General features: G+C 40.2%; 1 long non-coding RNA gene across 1 annotated transcript; it reads right to left on the reverse strand.

Moving 5' to 3' along the window:
- Positions 1 to 11,782: 11,782 nt before the first annotated feature.
- LOC141946880 (uncharacterized) lies at positions 11,783 to 14,862 on the reverse strand. The gene is made up of 2 exons (XR_012629954.1): positions 14,760 to 14,862; positions 11,783 to 13,012 (listed from the first exon to the last, which is right to left on the reverse strand). It is a non-coding gene; the product is annotated as an uncharacterized LOC141946880 (long non-coding RNA).
- Positions 14,863 to 16,436: the final 1,574 nt, after the last annotated feature.

Genomic DNA, 16,436 nt, shown 5'->3' on the forward strand with positions numbered 1-16,436 from the left:
TGTGGTTAGGAGTTTTATGACTTGCTACTACCTTATAAACCTCTGGACTTAGAGGAGTTTCTTCAACAAATACACAATGCCTTTCTAGCTTCAGGTCTAATGAATCGTTTTGCAGTTGTCACATCCTCTCAATTCCTTGGTCAATAAATTTCAGGTATTTGGGTAGACTATATGCGGCAAACACACTGATTGCTGCACCTCAGGGAAGGCCTGAACGGGTCAGTAGTTGCTTATCTTGGGAGCCTTCTTCAGCTACTGTTGTCTAGAAGCTCTCTTGGTTTTAACGGCACATTTCTTTGCAGTGGAAACATGGTAAACTGGAAAAATTCCTCTATGGTCTTGGCTAAATGTTGTTTAAGAGACCACTCTGCACTGTATTGTTGCTGGCCTGAATACCTAGATCAAAGGAGGCTGTAAAACGATTCCTCAAATAATTGAGCAGGACAAGGTAAAACAGTGACCTCGGTAAGAAACAAGCACAATAAGCATAATAAAGTCCTGAAGAGGGACTCCATAGTCTCCCTGGTATCTGTCTCCCATGGAGACTAATTAAGTTTTGCGGTGGATTCTCTTTTTTAGCATACCTGTTTAATATCTGCATTTGATCTGGGTGTTGTACTCTGTTCTTGTGTAAGCATAGGAGACTGACAAACATTATGGAGGACAGGTTAGCACAGGTAAAAGATTTGTTGCCATATGACTGTTACAGGAGATGGCTAGCACTGTATTCTGATCCTGAAACTAGTAATAACTTGAATGTGATACACGCTGTGACTTTTTTTCTTAAGTCTTTTGATTAAACATGTAGGAACAGGCAAGTTATATGCCCTGTATGTTACATGCAGGGCAATTTGTTTTAACGTAGTTTTATGTTAATCAACATCTGTAGAATCAGTTGAATATTACTTTGGAATATTTGTTTCCATTCTCCTCTTCTAAATACTGTCAGAGGAACTGCTTTCCTCAACCCTCAAGTGCAGACTGAACCAGAGGAATTTGTCATTTGTCCACTGAGTAGGCTGAGTGCTGGCAACAAGGTTACAGTGAAAGAAATCCATGGGAATTTAGGAAAAGGAGGTGGGAAGAGAAGGAAGGGGACCCATCCTGTCATTCAGATGCAAGTGGTGTGAGTGTTGCGATGACACAACCTCCGGAAAAGGACAGACCTTCAAATTGTAAAGCCTTAGAGGTGCAACACTGCTCTCTCCTCTCTTCCTTCCCCCCTCACTAAAGCATTGGCAGTCGGTAAAGAGTTGGTTAGTTAGTATTATCTAGATGTAATTAGTGATGAGAGGCAATAAAAAAGTCACCTTTCCTTAAAAGGAAGAAAGGAGCAAAGCTGAAAAGAAGGGGAAAAATGAAAGGCAGGAGTGTTATCCAGTATTAGTGTAGTAAAAAACAAACATATATCCTTGTCTGAACCCAATTATCAGCCTTGCCTGACTTCCCTGGAGATTTAACTGTTGGGTCTCTTCCAGAACTCAGCTATGATCTCAGATGCTTTGCATTTTGAGATTTAAATGTAAGGAAGTTAGCAAGTAATATATGGATTTTCAAATTAAAGCCCAAGGAGCAGTCTGATTTAGAATAGCAGGACTTCATGGCTGTAATCCTTGGATTAAATGTTGGTTTTCTCTAGACATGTAACTAGACATTGTGTTTCTCAGGGAAAAAATAATGTCCATCAAAATAATCTTGAAGCCTGGGGAGATGTGATGATAGCTGCATAGTTATCTGGAAAGGGTTTTAAAGTAAATCTCCTGGTGTTCAGATTAAACTGGACGATATTCTTATGTGTCTGAATGACAGCTGTTGGGATTACAGCCACATAATTATCAGTCCCATCTGGCAAGCTCCTCCCTTCCCAGTATGAGGATGACATAACTACAAGACTTAAAAAGTAATAATGTTTGCATTACCTTCATTTTTTAGGTGTTAAAGTAGCTATTGGGGGAACTATATTGAGGTGTTGGAATATACAAAATTATTTGTATGTAAATGAAAGGCAAGCCTTTTCAGGGACTAAACAGAAGGTTCTTCAAGGAAAATGCAAAATCAGATAAAATCATGATGTATGGCAAGATTGCTGCCTGGATCACTTGTATTAGGACACATGCCTGGCCTAGAAAATGGATACTTGAGCCTCAGCGCATTCATCGGGTGATGATATAGAGCGTGTACCTGTTGCTTTGCATCGTTGTTGCTCGCTCTTACTGCTGGAGGCTGTGTCCAGGTTCAGCCCGTTGTAGCAAGGGATGCTCAAGCCCATTGCCCAGGTCGTTCCTCCATAGTCTTCACAACAGATCCGCTTTCTTCATTAAAGTTGTTGTTCTGCTTGCCACTTGATATGAAGCTTTTCCACAGCTTTGGTGGTGGTTGGATCAGGCTGTTCATGAGCTCAGTGTTATTGTGAAAGACTGAATGTATTCCTTTAAAAAAATGAGCTGAAAATAACATCTTACAAAAGTCATCGTGCATTTCTTTGTCAATGATCCTTTGTTGGTTTCCGCCTCTGTTTCTTTTTGTAAGGATTTGTTCCTAGGCCGCCAGGCCTGAATGGAGAATAGGAAGTCACTCCAGCTGTTTTCCTCGTGTTGGCACTCTCTGCTGAACAGGAATTGCTGAGCAAAGAACATCATTTCCCTAGAGAGGTTTACTGGGGTAGCACAAAGGCAGTCTGGATTTTTTTTTTGATTAAAAGTTCCTGCCAAATACTATCATCAAGGGTTGGGGGAAGGAGGGAGGGATGGAGGGAGAGAAACTCATGAAGTCTGGAGTCTGCTTGGAAGAGCAAGAAACCTGCCTGGGAATGCAAAAGAGCAGTGTTTTTCTCTGCCGAACTCTTGCTTTTTTAACATATAACCACTTAACCAGAAAAGAGGACTGGGACTTTTTTTTTTCCTTCCCTCTTCTGTGAATCTTGGTTCTGACTATTGCTTCTCCAACAAAGTTGGAGGGATTGTGCAACTTTGCACTTGGTTTTGGACTAGCTAGTGGAACAAAAAATAAGCAGAATTCTTTCTCTTAAGTGGGCGCCAAATTATCAACTGACACATCACGTCACGTTATGGTGATAAATGCACGTCTGGTCGTGGTTTGCAGTAAGCTTAAATTCTCTATTTTTTTTCCTTTTTTAAAAAAGAAAGATAATAAGCCTATGACTTCTTTGCTTTCTTTTTGCTTTGCTAAAGAAAGGTTAAGAAAACAAGCCATAAAGAATAACTGACACATATTTGGGGGAAGAGGAAGATACGGAGTCATTTCACCTCTTGCTTGTGGGTTTAATCCAGGATAAATCTGTAATGACTGAAACATACTGCCACCTGATGCTGTCTGGTGCTGGGTGGGAAATGCATTGGGTGGTTTATCCTGGTCCTCAGTGCACTGGTGACCACTTTATAAACTCCCTTATTGTATTTGACACTTTCTGGTATTCCTACTGGCAGTATTACTAAAGGATTGCCTTGCAAGTTTGAATAGTCTGTCTAGCAAGGCAGTTTCAGGCAAGAAAATATTTGTGGATGGAAGACTGTATGTTTTAGCTCATTCTTTGGGGATGCTGCAAAATCCCTGTAATGTGGAAGGCAGCTGTGACTCTATCAAGATTGACAAATTGCCTGTGTAGTGCTCCTGACAGTTCAGTTGTGGACAAGTATGGAGTAACTTCTTATAGGAAAAGTTCCTCTATGGATCCTATCAGTGTTCAGCTTATAACCTAGAGTGAAAGAATTTAATATTCCTTTGGTGTTTTTTAATATAACTGCATAATTATTAGTTATCTGATCTAGGTTTTGATTTCCAATCCAGTTCATCTCCCTGAGCACAGTAACATATTGCACAATTAATTTGCTGTTTATAATACTCCCTTGAGAAGAGTATCTTCCATCCTGTTTATTGGTGTGTTTCCAGCTGATCTCTGGAGAACAAAACAGTTGGCTTCCACTCAAACTTTTGTGTTACAATGTTCAACCTTGGCCAGTTTTGAAGTTCTTACTTGGTTTGTCCTGAGGAGAAAGTGTATTTGACTTCAGCTAGATCTTTGTCTATGTAAACACTTCAAAACACATCTTTAGTAATGTCGTCCCGATACAATGGATAGGGTCTGCGTTTGCTAAGTAGTGCTCCATTGCTAGTAACATGCATGTTCAGAATAGCAGAAAACTGATCTACAGGCTGGCTTGCTCATCGGTAGGTTTTCTTAACTTTTCTCTAATACAGCTGGGATTTTATGTTCATGTGTTAATTATTAAGAAGGCATATATAAGCTAAAGGACAATTCTTGTCTGAGCTTGTGGAGATCTCAGAAGTGGATTGGATGTGAAGCTTCTTATACCTAAAACATCCACGTACTGTGTTCAACCATCACTGTGGTTGGTACTTTGAAAATGCCTAAGCCAAATATCTTGTTGATATACCCATCACAAAACACGCTAAATGATTGGTTGGTTGGTTGGTTGGTTTGCAATTTTGCTTGAGGCAGACAATGGGATTTCTCCAAGTGGAACACGGAATCACTTCTTCTTGTTAGATCTTGTTACTGTCATGTTGCTGTTCCATTCCTGCTTTTATATAGACAAATTTTTTCTAACATAGTTTTCTAGACCTGGATTCTCTCTAAAATTTTCCACTCTGATGGTATCTGAATACAGGAGGATTTCCCCTTCACAGAGTTTTGTTTATGTTTTTATTTTGCTTTTTGGACTTTGTCAAATTCTTAAGTCAAGATCATCTGGAAGAGAATTGGGGGAACTGTCAAAACACGGGCCATTTCCTGTCATTGTCTAGAGTCTCAAGCATTGTGGACTTCCATCTCCTTCCTGTCTTTTGTTTCTGGGTTGGTAATGTTGTCTTTAAATAAGTTCAAATAAAAATAGATGTAATAGAGCTGGAAATAGAAACTAATATCCTTAAATGAATGTCTTTGCTGTCTGAGCACAATGTGCCAATAATAATAATAAAACAACGTAACCCCAGAGGTTACTGAAGTGTTTACAGCCTGTGGCTCTAATCCTGTCACCTTTCTCTTGCCAGTGAAGTCACTAGCAGCACTTCTTCAAGGAAGTGCTATAGGGACTACAGCAGCAGCCAAGTAGCAAAAGCATAATTAGTAAGAGGGATTTCTCTTTAGCTGAGGATGCTGGGGCATATTGCTCCCAAAAGTTCACAGAATTTCTAATAGGTATTGATCTAAATTTGTTCAAGTGGGTTGTACTCTATTAATCTACATCAGAGTGGCCTCAGTCAGCACGACTGTTGGATATTGGATTCTATGGATTCATCATATAATCTATTTTTGCGTTGTAATAATGCCTAAAGGTCACAGCTAGGGTTTACATCATCCCATCTTGGAACATCTGCAAGTGGGTAGAAGTCTGCCTCAAAGAATGTAATGAAAATGAAAAAGCAGTGCATGGGTAGAGCGAACAATGGGAATGATGTAGGGCAAAGTATGAAGGTAAATACTGGTGAGAGCAAATATTTATAGATCACTAGTGTTACGCACCAGTTGCAGGCTGTAAATCGTTTAAACTTTAGTTAGTAAAGGAAATATTCCTTGTGTCCCACAGGATCTTTATGTCATTGTTGTGAACTGCAGATGCATTTTTGGCATCAGAATAAAGGTTCAGCTCAAAGCTGGGTTTCTCAGTTTGAAATGGTTACCAAGTGTGTATTGGTAGCATTAAAAAAAAAGTATAGCTGTGAACTTTACCATTGGGAGCTTCTGGCAGGCATTGATCTGTGAGAAGCAGCATCAACAGAGGTGAGAAGCTTCTAAGAGATGAAAATAAGGAGAGTCAGAAGAGAGATCAAGTTCTGAGGGAGCTTAAAAGTGAATATTAAATAACTGATGAGAAAGAAAGTCTTAATGTTGCATTTTGACTAATCTGGAGGGTAGGAATATGGGCTTTGGAAAGCTCAGAGCCGCAATAGGTGGAAGACAAGAGTCTTAACAGCATAAAGGGAAAAAGGTTGGAGCCAACTTATGCTGGTAAAAGCATTTTTGCCTTCCCTAGAAAAATAGGTCGCTTCCAGAAACATGTTTAGTAGTACCCATTTTCTTAATCTAGAGGTGTCCTGGTCGAGGAAGTCTTATCACTGCACTTACATATGCAGTGTAAAGAGGGAGAAGTAGATGTGCTGTCTAGGTTACTGGTTTAGGCCACTGCAATAGTGGTACTTACTCTAGTGTCAGAGAAAGCAGAAATTTAAGCGAGCTAGGAGGGGGGCTTGGGTGTATGTAACCATGCCATTGGTTAGATGCACCGCACCTAATCAACATGACTGAGCATCTTCCTCACCTGTGTAATGATTTTAGTCAATTGTTGTGATTCACAAGAAAGAGAGAAACATAATGGACATTAATAGTAAATGTATTGTTATCTGCATTTCAGAACTGCCTTTCTGTTGTTTTCAAACAAGTATGAAATTTGTTCTTCAGGAATCTGTTCCGGAGATTTTGGAGAAGACACAATAGAGTTGCACCTGAGCCACAAATTCCGGAAACCAAGACACAGGTGGAGCCTGCAGAAAGTGCAGAGAGCGGGCAGGAGGCAAGTCACTGGTGTACAGACTGTTATATCTGACTATGGGATATTTTAGAGATGATGTAAAAACAAACAAACAGAAAAACAACTCAAAAAAAACCAAACCCCGGCATCCCCAAACCTGGGTTTTATTGCACTGCACTTGAAAGATACCCTTTCTAATTTAGGGATTTCTGTGTTCAAGGCTGTGGTAGTTAGTAAAACCCCGAAATTGTAATTGTTCAAGTGGTGTGTATAATGAAAAAACATCACATGGTTACAGAGGGACTATATATAGATATTTCTCAAGTTAATTGTTACATATTTGTTTGCAATTCTCTTGTTCTTTGCTCCTCCCTGCAAATCTAAACAGAGCTCAAAAGCAAGCTCTGGAGTAGGAGTCTGATTTAATGGTGCCTACTTGGCTCTGTAGCAGGGCTATAAGAGGGTAATAAAATCCTTGTAGGATTTGGTGAAATCAGATGGAATGAATGGAGCATTAAACAAAACAAGTAACCCATAGATAAGCCGAATTCTTGCTTCTCTTCAGGTATTTGCCTTTTAACTGAATGAAGAGAAGAAAAAAGATGACAACTATGTCTTACTGTTACTTGAGCACTGGGGAAAAGTTAGGGTCCCAAGCCAACTGGAAAATGAGATTCTTTCTCATGTCTTCGCTCTCAGCTGAACTGAAGCCTATGTTCTGTTTTCTGTTACACTAGTGGGAATCCTTTGTTGGCTTAGACTAACAGCATTGCGATGTGAGACCAGAGAATTGCAGAGAGTGCCCATCTTCCATGAGCGCTTGAAAGAATTTGTCTTAGATCTGATTGAGAAATCAGTCCATGGTGTTCAACAGTCTTCAGCATCCAAAAGACCTCTCTTATATGACTGGCTTCTTAAAATGGGGTCTAGGAATTTCTGAGTATTTTGAAATGTGTCCTGCAATAAAGGGGGACACAGTTTTCAAGTTTAATGTGGGTCATTTAAAATAAAAAATCGAATAGGATCAACTATGATAGTAATACAAGGATTTATGATTAATTTATCCCTGTTATTTTAATCATCTCTTAGAGGTTAAGAGTGTTGAGTTTGTGCACAACGTTCAGAAATGCCAAACTCTGTTTTGGGGTTCACAGTTCCCAAGATTGCTTTGTGTAGATTTTCCTCATGTTTTAAGTCTAAGCCATGGAGTTACTTTTGGACATTTTAATTGTGACCTCTAACATACATAATGCCACTGAAAACATATGATTACTAGGATTTGTTGTAGGAACAGCATTTAAACTGAAACTCTACATTTACTCTTTCTGGAAACTATGTATGCATGACATGAGTCAAACATAAGACATGCCATCTGATTATAACTCAGTGGGTGGGAGGGACAAAGTCCTTGGGCTTTGAACTAGTTAGATATAAATACAGAGCTGGCTGGCAAAAGTCTGTTCAGAGGAAGGGAAGGCCCTGGATAGAGTGGGAAGTACTCCCAGTATCTTAAATAATAGGCACTCCAACATAATTATTAAACCCAGAGTCCTCTGGGGAGTGCTTGGATTAAAGGATACCAGAGTGATACAGTCTTCTAGGGAAGGAAATATTTCTTTTTTAAGAGGAAAAATGAAAAAGACTCTAGAGTGAAAATTAAGGAGATGAAAATCCTCATAGTCAACAGAGATTTATACTGTTTAAGCACACAGCAACAGGGCCATAAAAGACATATGTGCGGTATATCTGTAACCAAAGCAAACTGAAACAGAGCAGAAGGGAAAAAGAAAGTTATGTTTGTAAATGGGAAGTTCTGAGAGCTCATTTAATCAAATAGTTACATTTCTTGTTCTGGAGACTGAAGCTTGCTAGAAAAGAACATGACCTATGGCAAGTGATTTGGGAATGAGGGGGAGGATTAAGTACCAACTAGCCAATAATATAAATAACAAATTTGTAAATGTATTGAAAGTAAGAAGCTTCTTACAGACAATCAGCCTGTTCATGGAGATGAGAGAGCAATTAGGGAAAATGAGAATTTTGCTAAATCAACCCAGTATCTGTTTGTGCAAAAAAGAAGATCTGAAATACAGAGAAGGCAATCTTTTGAGTGACACTTGTATATGAGAGCCATTTGATTCACAAATCAGGAAAGGGGTTTTTTTTTTCCTTAATTCAGCTGATGCAAACAAAATGACCTCTTTATATCACAGAGTCCATAGGAATTTTTTTTCTTGTGTTTGTTGGACTTATTTTATGATGCTGTCTAGGAGCTGTGGCAGAAAACTGTGGTTACAACAGTGATGATACTAAATGGAAGTGGGTGTGTATGTGTGTGTAAAAGATGGGAAAATCAGTCCTTTCCTTGAAAAAGGAAGAAATTGGTGATCTCCATCTCCCTGTCTTCTCCTTTACACCAACACTTGCTTATTCCTCTGTGAAGCAGTAATAAGATAAAGAAGCATGGTCCCATTGTTTACAAACAGAACGATCTCAACAGCACAGGCAACTTTCACTTTGTTAACACCCCGCTATCCCCCAGGATAGCCTTGTTGCAAGCACTGTGCTGTGTCTGAACGCTTCAGTCACTGCCTCTTCGGGCCTGAACCCTTGACCTGTTATAGCTAGTTTGTACCATCTTATTTACAAAGAGCTTACTGAGAGACATTACCATGTGACATTGTATTTAGGTTTTGTTTGTGGGGTTTTTTTGAGATATTATTGAATTATCATGAAAGGGTGGTAAACTCATGCAACCCATAGGCAGTTCAGGTATAACTCCATGCCTAAACTATCAGCTGAGCAAGATGTGGGCTGTGCTGGTGCAGAGTCTGTCGCAGAATCTAAATCTCTATCTGGCTGAAGTCACCAGGTTGTCCTGGAACTCTGCTGTGTGCCAAAGACTGGCTCTGTTAAACCTTGGCTGGGGAGGACTGATGAGGAGCCACCGTCTGCTTCAACCTTAAATGCTTCCGGAGCTCTCCCTCTCCACTGCTTTTCATGTATCTTGTGACATGAAGATTTTGGTATGAAGCTTAGAGGTTTAGGCATTTTGGTCTGCTCTTTTATGGTGCTGTTCTTACAGGTATATAACGCTTGCTGGGTATGTTAGCCTTCGCTTTTCAGTCTTCCATAACTTTTTGTTGGAGAAGGGAGTAATAACTTTTAATAGTTCTGCGTAGGCACTGGGGTTGATTCTGGTCTCATGACAATGTGAAATGGGAGAAATGGAATTGACGTCAGGAGAATTACCCACAGTCAAATTTGTAATTGAGCAATGCTTTTTTATACGATTAAAGTATTTATTCTTTGCAGAAAGTTTTAAAATTGTTCAAATGAGGCCCTTGGACTCTGCTCAAAGGTGAATTTTTTGGAAAGTTTGAGTGAAAACATTTCATCCATGTGTGAGTATGAGGAGAGTGGAAAACTATTTTTCCCTCCATAAAGACTTTTTGCTGCCTTCTTTTGAACAGCTCTGCAGCATGACTGGCTGAGCTCTGTGTGCTAAAATTTGGCATTGAAATAGCCATAACTATGAAGTGTCTTAGTTTTGGCTTTGATTTGACTGAGTTACAAGCCTTAGAAAACCATGTACTCAGCATGCACTTCAGGGTTTTGTTTCTTCCTTCAAAGCTTGTGAAGGGGGCAGTCAAGAGGATTTGCTGCGAACACCTGAGTAGCTATAGAGCACGAAACTAGAGAAAGATACTGCTTTGAAGCAGCAGGGACACATGTGGCTGGAAGAAGAACAGAAGACCTGGTAAAGCGCTTATGGCCTAAGAAAAGTTTCTGGGTGTTTTGCGATATGTGCGACTGAGACTCCAGTTCCTAGGACCTGCTGTCTCTGCTCCTCCAGGTCGTTTCCAAAGAACCAAGAGAGGTTTCTGCAGGCTGAGCAGGGGGCAGGTATAAGACCAGACTCTGAGGTATGCTGGCACTACTTACACTCCTCTTGAGTGAAAAGGCTCAGGGGACAAGGAGTAAAACATGCTGTTGTTTCTCCATAGGATGTTGCAGCTGGTGCAGTTTACCAGGGATGTGACCATGGTTTTGCAAGCAGCATTGCTTTGGAGTCTTAACAAATGGAAGGCTAAGGACTTGCTGTTCCTGAAGGAGATATGCCACCTAGATCTGAGATTATACAAAAGCATGCCATATCCTCTTGGACTGCACAGTTTGGGAAACAGTGCATGCCTATCTAATTGCAATCACATGTGAAATGAGAGGGCAAGGGAAGGCTGGATGTGCTTCCTTAACTACATAATTTTTTGAATTAGCATTGTTAATTATGCAGCCTTATGAATCATTAATTTAGTTTTATGTATGGGAGCTCTGTTGCATTTCCTCTGGCATTTTACAGTGAAGCTGGTTAATGCTTCCAATTACTTGAAGGCATCTATTTAGTTCTAGTGTCAGCGAAGATGGATTATGATGAACTTGTGTATCTGGTTCTTTACTGAGCTGCTATGGCATTGTCACATCTTTCAACGCTGTTCAGAGTGAGCGGGGAACATGGCTTTTCCCTTTTTGCACAGGAATAAGGATTGCAAAGGTTGCAGACAGTGGAAGATCAGACATGCAGTGTGTAATGTAACATTTCTTGTGCTTTGATTAGTTAGTGGTTTGAAATTCAAATTTAATTTTTGATCCCAACAATTTTTCTTACTGGCTGACATGTAGTGACAGGGCACTCATTCATTTAAAGAATATAAATATCCAAGTTAATTTATTTCCAAATGAGGAACACGGAGGACCTGGCTCCCCTCTGTTACCCTCTACATCAGCACGCAGCATGTAAAAGTATTGCCCCTGTGCTGATGGAAATGACTGCATGAGGTACGTGCCTGTGAGGCGCTTTGTGCTGTAAAGGACCTTCAGTGTAGGTGAGATTGCAGCACGCTGAATGTCAAGCAGGTCTAAAGCACTGACAAACTAACTGTGTAACTGAGTGGAAAGCAGGAACTCAGGTGTGCACAATGTAAAGGAGTACTACCAGGTGATTTTCATAGGGTAACTGTGGCAAAGAGCTCTCTGCAGCCAAGCTACAGGCCAGAGTCCACAGTCAGTAAAACACAATATAAAACTGATGCGTGTTTGCATTTCTATAGTCCACATTCTGTAGCTTTTGTGGCTCATCTGTGTGTGATTTTTTTTTTTTTAATAGTTTCAATCTCAAGAACTGTAGTCTGCAGCACCTGTTAGTTATCAAATTGAGGGCATATGCCATAAACAGAAAGCAAGAACTAAATGTGGTTATAAAGAAACCAGACAAATAATAATTAATGAGATAGTCTTAATAGAAGCAGCATTTATTTCCTTTTGTAAGCATGCACTTCTAATGCCTCATCCATTGCAGGGGTGTCTCTTTGGACAGGCTTTATTCTATATGATAGATTCTCGTATTTTCTACAGGATGAACAGACAGACTGTCTCGTGGAATCCTCTCTTCCAGTTAACAGTTGCACATGTATAGGTAGTGCCCTTGAGGTGGTAGCCACTGCTTCTTAAACAAAAACCCCAAAACAGAAAAAAAGAAAAATATGTAATATTGTAAAACCATTTAATGCAAAGGCAGGGTTACTAGGAAATGTCTGGCATTTCCAACATGCAAACAGTTCTAGCCCCTGGCACAATCAAGCACCAGACAGTGGAAACCGCTTGAGCTGGCACTGCCACTGAAAGGAACATCTTGAAACCGTGGCCTAACTTATGGTTTTGGTAATGCAAGGAGTGTTCTCCCTTTTTTGGAAAAAAAATAAGGAGGCAGTTGTGTGTTTTTCTTTCCTATCTCCCACTGAGCATCCTTTCCCAGTAAGGCTCATTTGCATGCAGCTCTCTGGTACCTGGCTTCTTTCCTTTCAGGCTGCTCGATGCCTTTCTCTGGTAGCGAAGCTGTCTGGGACGATTCTTACATCACCTGGTTACTTTGTCCTTTTCCTTTGCTGTCCCAAATATTTGCCTTATTTGGGTATCTCTGGCTTCTGTTTCCTCTTCTCCTTCTGCTAGGCCCCTAGCAGAGGCAGTAAGACTAGCTGTTCTTCATTTCCAGCTGGTTTATAGGTCTTTTGCTTTGTCTTCTCATGAAAGTGTCTGCATGCCAGCTGTAGCAACAGCTGAAAACAAGGAAAAATCATCACTCTGTGACTAACTTATTTCTCTGTGGACAGTCAGCAAGTTCTCGTTGGGCTTAAGTGGTCAGTGATCTGCAGTTTGAGAACTTTCCAGACCTCAAAGTGTTTTCTTAGATAACATTTCACTGTGAGAAGTGTACGGTTGCATTCACAAGTGGATTTGTATTTCTTTCTTGTTGCAAGGGGGAGGGAATACATGCTCAGATGTATTAGAGGAACAATTCTGATTCAGTAGAAAGGGCAGGCACAGAGCTTGACTATGGCAGGAATGTAGCTGTTGCATGTGAACATGATTTGGAAAGAACCAAATATTTAACACAACGTTAACGAGGAGTGTGGTTCATTGGTGTAGATCGATGTCGTGATTAAAGTCTGTTAAAAGAGCAAAGCAGCAGTTCTACTAAACCAAGTTGCAGACTGTTCTAATTCTTTTTCATGCTGTTTTGGGTCCTTGAAATCTTTACAGAACATCTTTTAGATTAATCAGAGCCTGCTTTGTCTTCATGTTTTCCTGTGCATTCTGATCCTGTCTCTTGGTCTCAAATAAGGGGTTGAACACTACATAATGGTCTTAGAATGCAACTAAATGGAAGTTAAATGTTACATATGCTTTTCCTCCTTTTCAGTATTAAATAATCAGTATTTGGCTATAAGTCAGATTTTTAGGAGCCTGGACTGAGCATAATCCTTTCTCTCTAAAAGATCAAATAAACACATACATGTGATGTATACATACACAGACATGCACGTTTTGGTAAAAGTTAATGACAGGAGTTGGAGTCAAAACGGGTCCTTCTGTTAAATTTGGAGTCAGGACAGTATGTTTCATTCACTTTGAAAGATTCTACCAGTCTGAGAGAAATGTCTTGTATTCCATGTAACAACATTGTTGTAGCTATGAGATCTGATGATATCAATATGGACAAGGTCTGTTGAAAGAGGTAGTATATTTAAATTGACCTCTTTGTTTAGCTGGAAAGCAAGCAAATACTGTGGCATAAGAAAGGCACACTATGTTGGAAAACACTAACCCATCCCCTGTCAGCTGCTTTAATGAACAAACCACCCCAACCTACAACTCTCCCTTTCCCAAGTGAGACAGTTATCAATAGAATCCAGACTTCCAAGGAACTAGAAAACTGCAAATATTAGAATTGGCAGAGGATTTGGATAAACAGTTTTTTACTGAAAATCTGTTGCAAACATGATTGCTGGGCTCTTAGCAATGCAATGTTTGATGTAATTCTTGTGGGGAGAAGACTCAGTCCCATGGAGGTTTGAACCTGCCACTCAGTTTGATTTCAGGGTCTAGGCTCCAGTTCATCAAAGAATCTTAAGAATTTAGTTTCTTTGATGTAAATGTTTTAAGCTCATGCTAAAGTAAAGCTACTGCTTACGTGCTTTTCTGAACTAGCATACTGGGTAGGGGCTAAAGAAAGATGAAATTAATTTGTCAGACTAAGTTGCCCTGTGTATTGTCCTGGCCATCTTGCAGTTTTCCTCTTGCAGCTAAACTAGTTAATGGAAACAGTTTCTAGAAGCTTAATCATGTAAACTAATTTAAGGGATAAGTAAACAAAATAACTAGATTAAGATTTCAATCAAGTAAATACTGAAGGTTTCTACAAAACACAGACTATTTAATATTGGGTTGGGGTTTTTTTGCCTCATCCTTAAAGAGCAATAACTCTCAGCACAGACAATGAGTTTTTTCCTCCAGGCTAATCCTGATACTTCCCTCCCGGACCAGCTGACTGAGGACAGTACAGACCCACATATCCCATTGTAAATGTATCCTCTTCAAGGCTCCCTCAGAAATCTGTTGAGCTGGGAAATAGCTGCCTCTTAAGTAAATCTGCCTTCACAAGTGCATTTAGCACCCATGACAGCAGAGGGGGGATGATGCTGGCAAAACCCAGATAACAACAATTTGCCATCTCAGGTGCATGTTGGCAGAGCTGAGATCTAGGGGTAAAGATTAGCATGTGTGTGATTTAGACTGTTGAAAGTTCAACTTCAGATCTGGAAGAGCGTAGGTAGCTCTTTGTTCTTGTAAAATACGTGTATCTGCTGCCATATAGACCTCATCCCCTTGGCCAAAGTTTCTGCCTCCCCTTACCGCCCTGCGTGCCACTGTGCGTGCTGTAGGTTCTTGTTCAGCAGCCCAGGTGTGACCACATGCAGTTTATACAGTATCTTGTTTGTGCAGTCCTTGCAGTCTGTTAGGGTGAAAGACAACGTGTAAATTCAAAATACTGTTACAGAAGTACGATGCAGTTTGATATACTACAGAATCGTACGCCCGATTACTGTCCCTCCTGTAACCTTTCACTGTGATTTTGATTTTTTTTCTTTTAGAAAGGTGTGTCTGTGTGTAAAATGTTACAAAGTCTAGGCACCACATCTCACTAAAAATTATCTGGAAAATAGCCTAACACTCAGCAGGACTAATGGCAAATGTAATTAATAAAAAGGGTAGCTTTTCGCTGCTTGCTAAACTGGATGAGTTCATCTGGCACTCCTTCCTGACGGAGCTTCTCTCTGTCACTTGTCAGTGACCAAGAGGCTTCAGAAACACCATCCACGAGAGGGCTTGTGCCCTGCCTGGAATGAAAAGTCCTGAGCCTGTCTCTCCATAAGGCGTTCCCTAAGGATCCCATCTGAAATGTGTGATTCAGCAGAAGCTAAATATGCTCCTTCCCACTGTACTAATTCACTGCCATTTTCTTCTTTTTGAAGAAATAGTTAGAAATAATTGTCATTTTTTTGGTGACTGCCATCCAAAGTAATGGTAGCGGCACAAGGGCACTTACTGTGGCAGCAGAACGTCATACCACGATAAAGCTTTTATTTCAGTACAAAAGAATTATTTGGCTTTGGTGTTACATTCCTTGTAGCTGGATATCCACTTTCGTATGTTTGTCCTGTTCAATAGCAATTTGTTCTGAAACTGCTTGCACACCTGCTGGGCCAGCTACATGGATTCAATGCAGATTCTATTTTTTGCACCTAAAAATTATGATGTGGAAAACTGGTTTGCAAAATCTAAAGCATTCAAAATGCTCTGTGGGGGTTTACGAGAGAAGCCAAGGGACTTTGGAAAATCTAGACTTTGATATGTATTCTACAATACGTTTTGGTCAGATTATTAAAGTTTGTATCTTCCTCAGCATACTCTGGATCACTTCAGTGTTACATAAATAAAGTAAATGCACAGCCTGGCAAATAATCAGATCAGTTCAACCGTGACAACACAATGCAATCTTGGTTTCAGAGCTTAAAATAATGCTCCTTGCTTTCATATGCTTCCTCATGTTAACAGCTGCAAGTGATAATGGTCTCTCTGAACCAGCACTGCTCCTGAGATAATTGGTAGTAACACTTGTGTATAAATACGTTAATATACTGGCTGTTAGAGCTGAGGTTCAGGAGGTTTGAACTTTCTGGTTCAAGTCTTACTGCTTTCATTGACTTGCACAGTAATTTGTGCATTCAACTCCTCTCTGCTTTCCTTTGTAAGCCCAAAAAAACAGGTAACTAGAAACAGCTCAGCAGGCAACTTAAGTCAGTGTTTTTAAGGTGGTTTGAGATCCTCATGTTAGCATGCTGATGTCTGCAGCTGGTGCTCGTGTAAGAGGATGGTCACGGTTCAGACAGGCTTGTGTGTGAGCAAGGGGCTCCCACAGACGAAAATTAAGGACATTGTGGGTTTAGTCTATGTAAAGAGGTAGGTGGGAAATGTGATAATTTATGGGCTACAGAATCAGTCTGAGGAACTTTTCTTCTTCAAGAGGAA

This window comes from Strix uralensis, chromosome 8, assembly GCF_047716275.1.
Source record: "Strix uralensis isolate ZFMK-TIS-50842 chromosome 8, bStrUra1, whole genome shotgun sequence".
Taxonomy (NCBI): Eukaryota; Metazoa; Chordata; class Aves; order Strigiformes; family Strigidae; genus Strix; species Strix uralensis.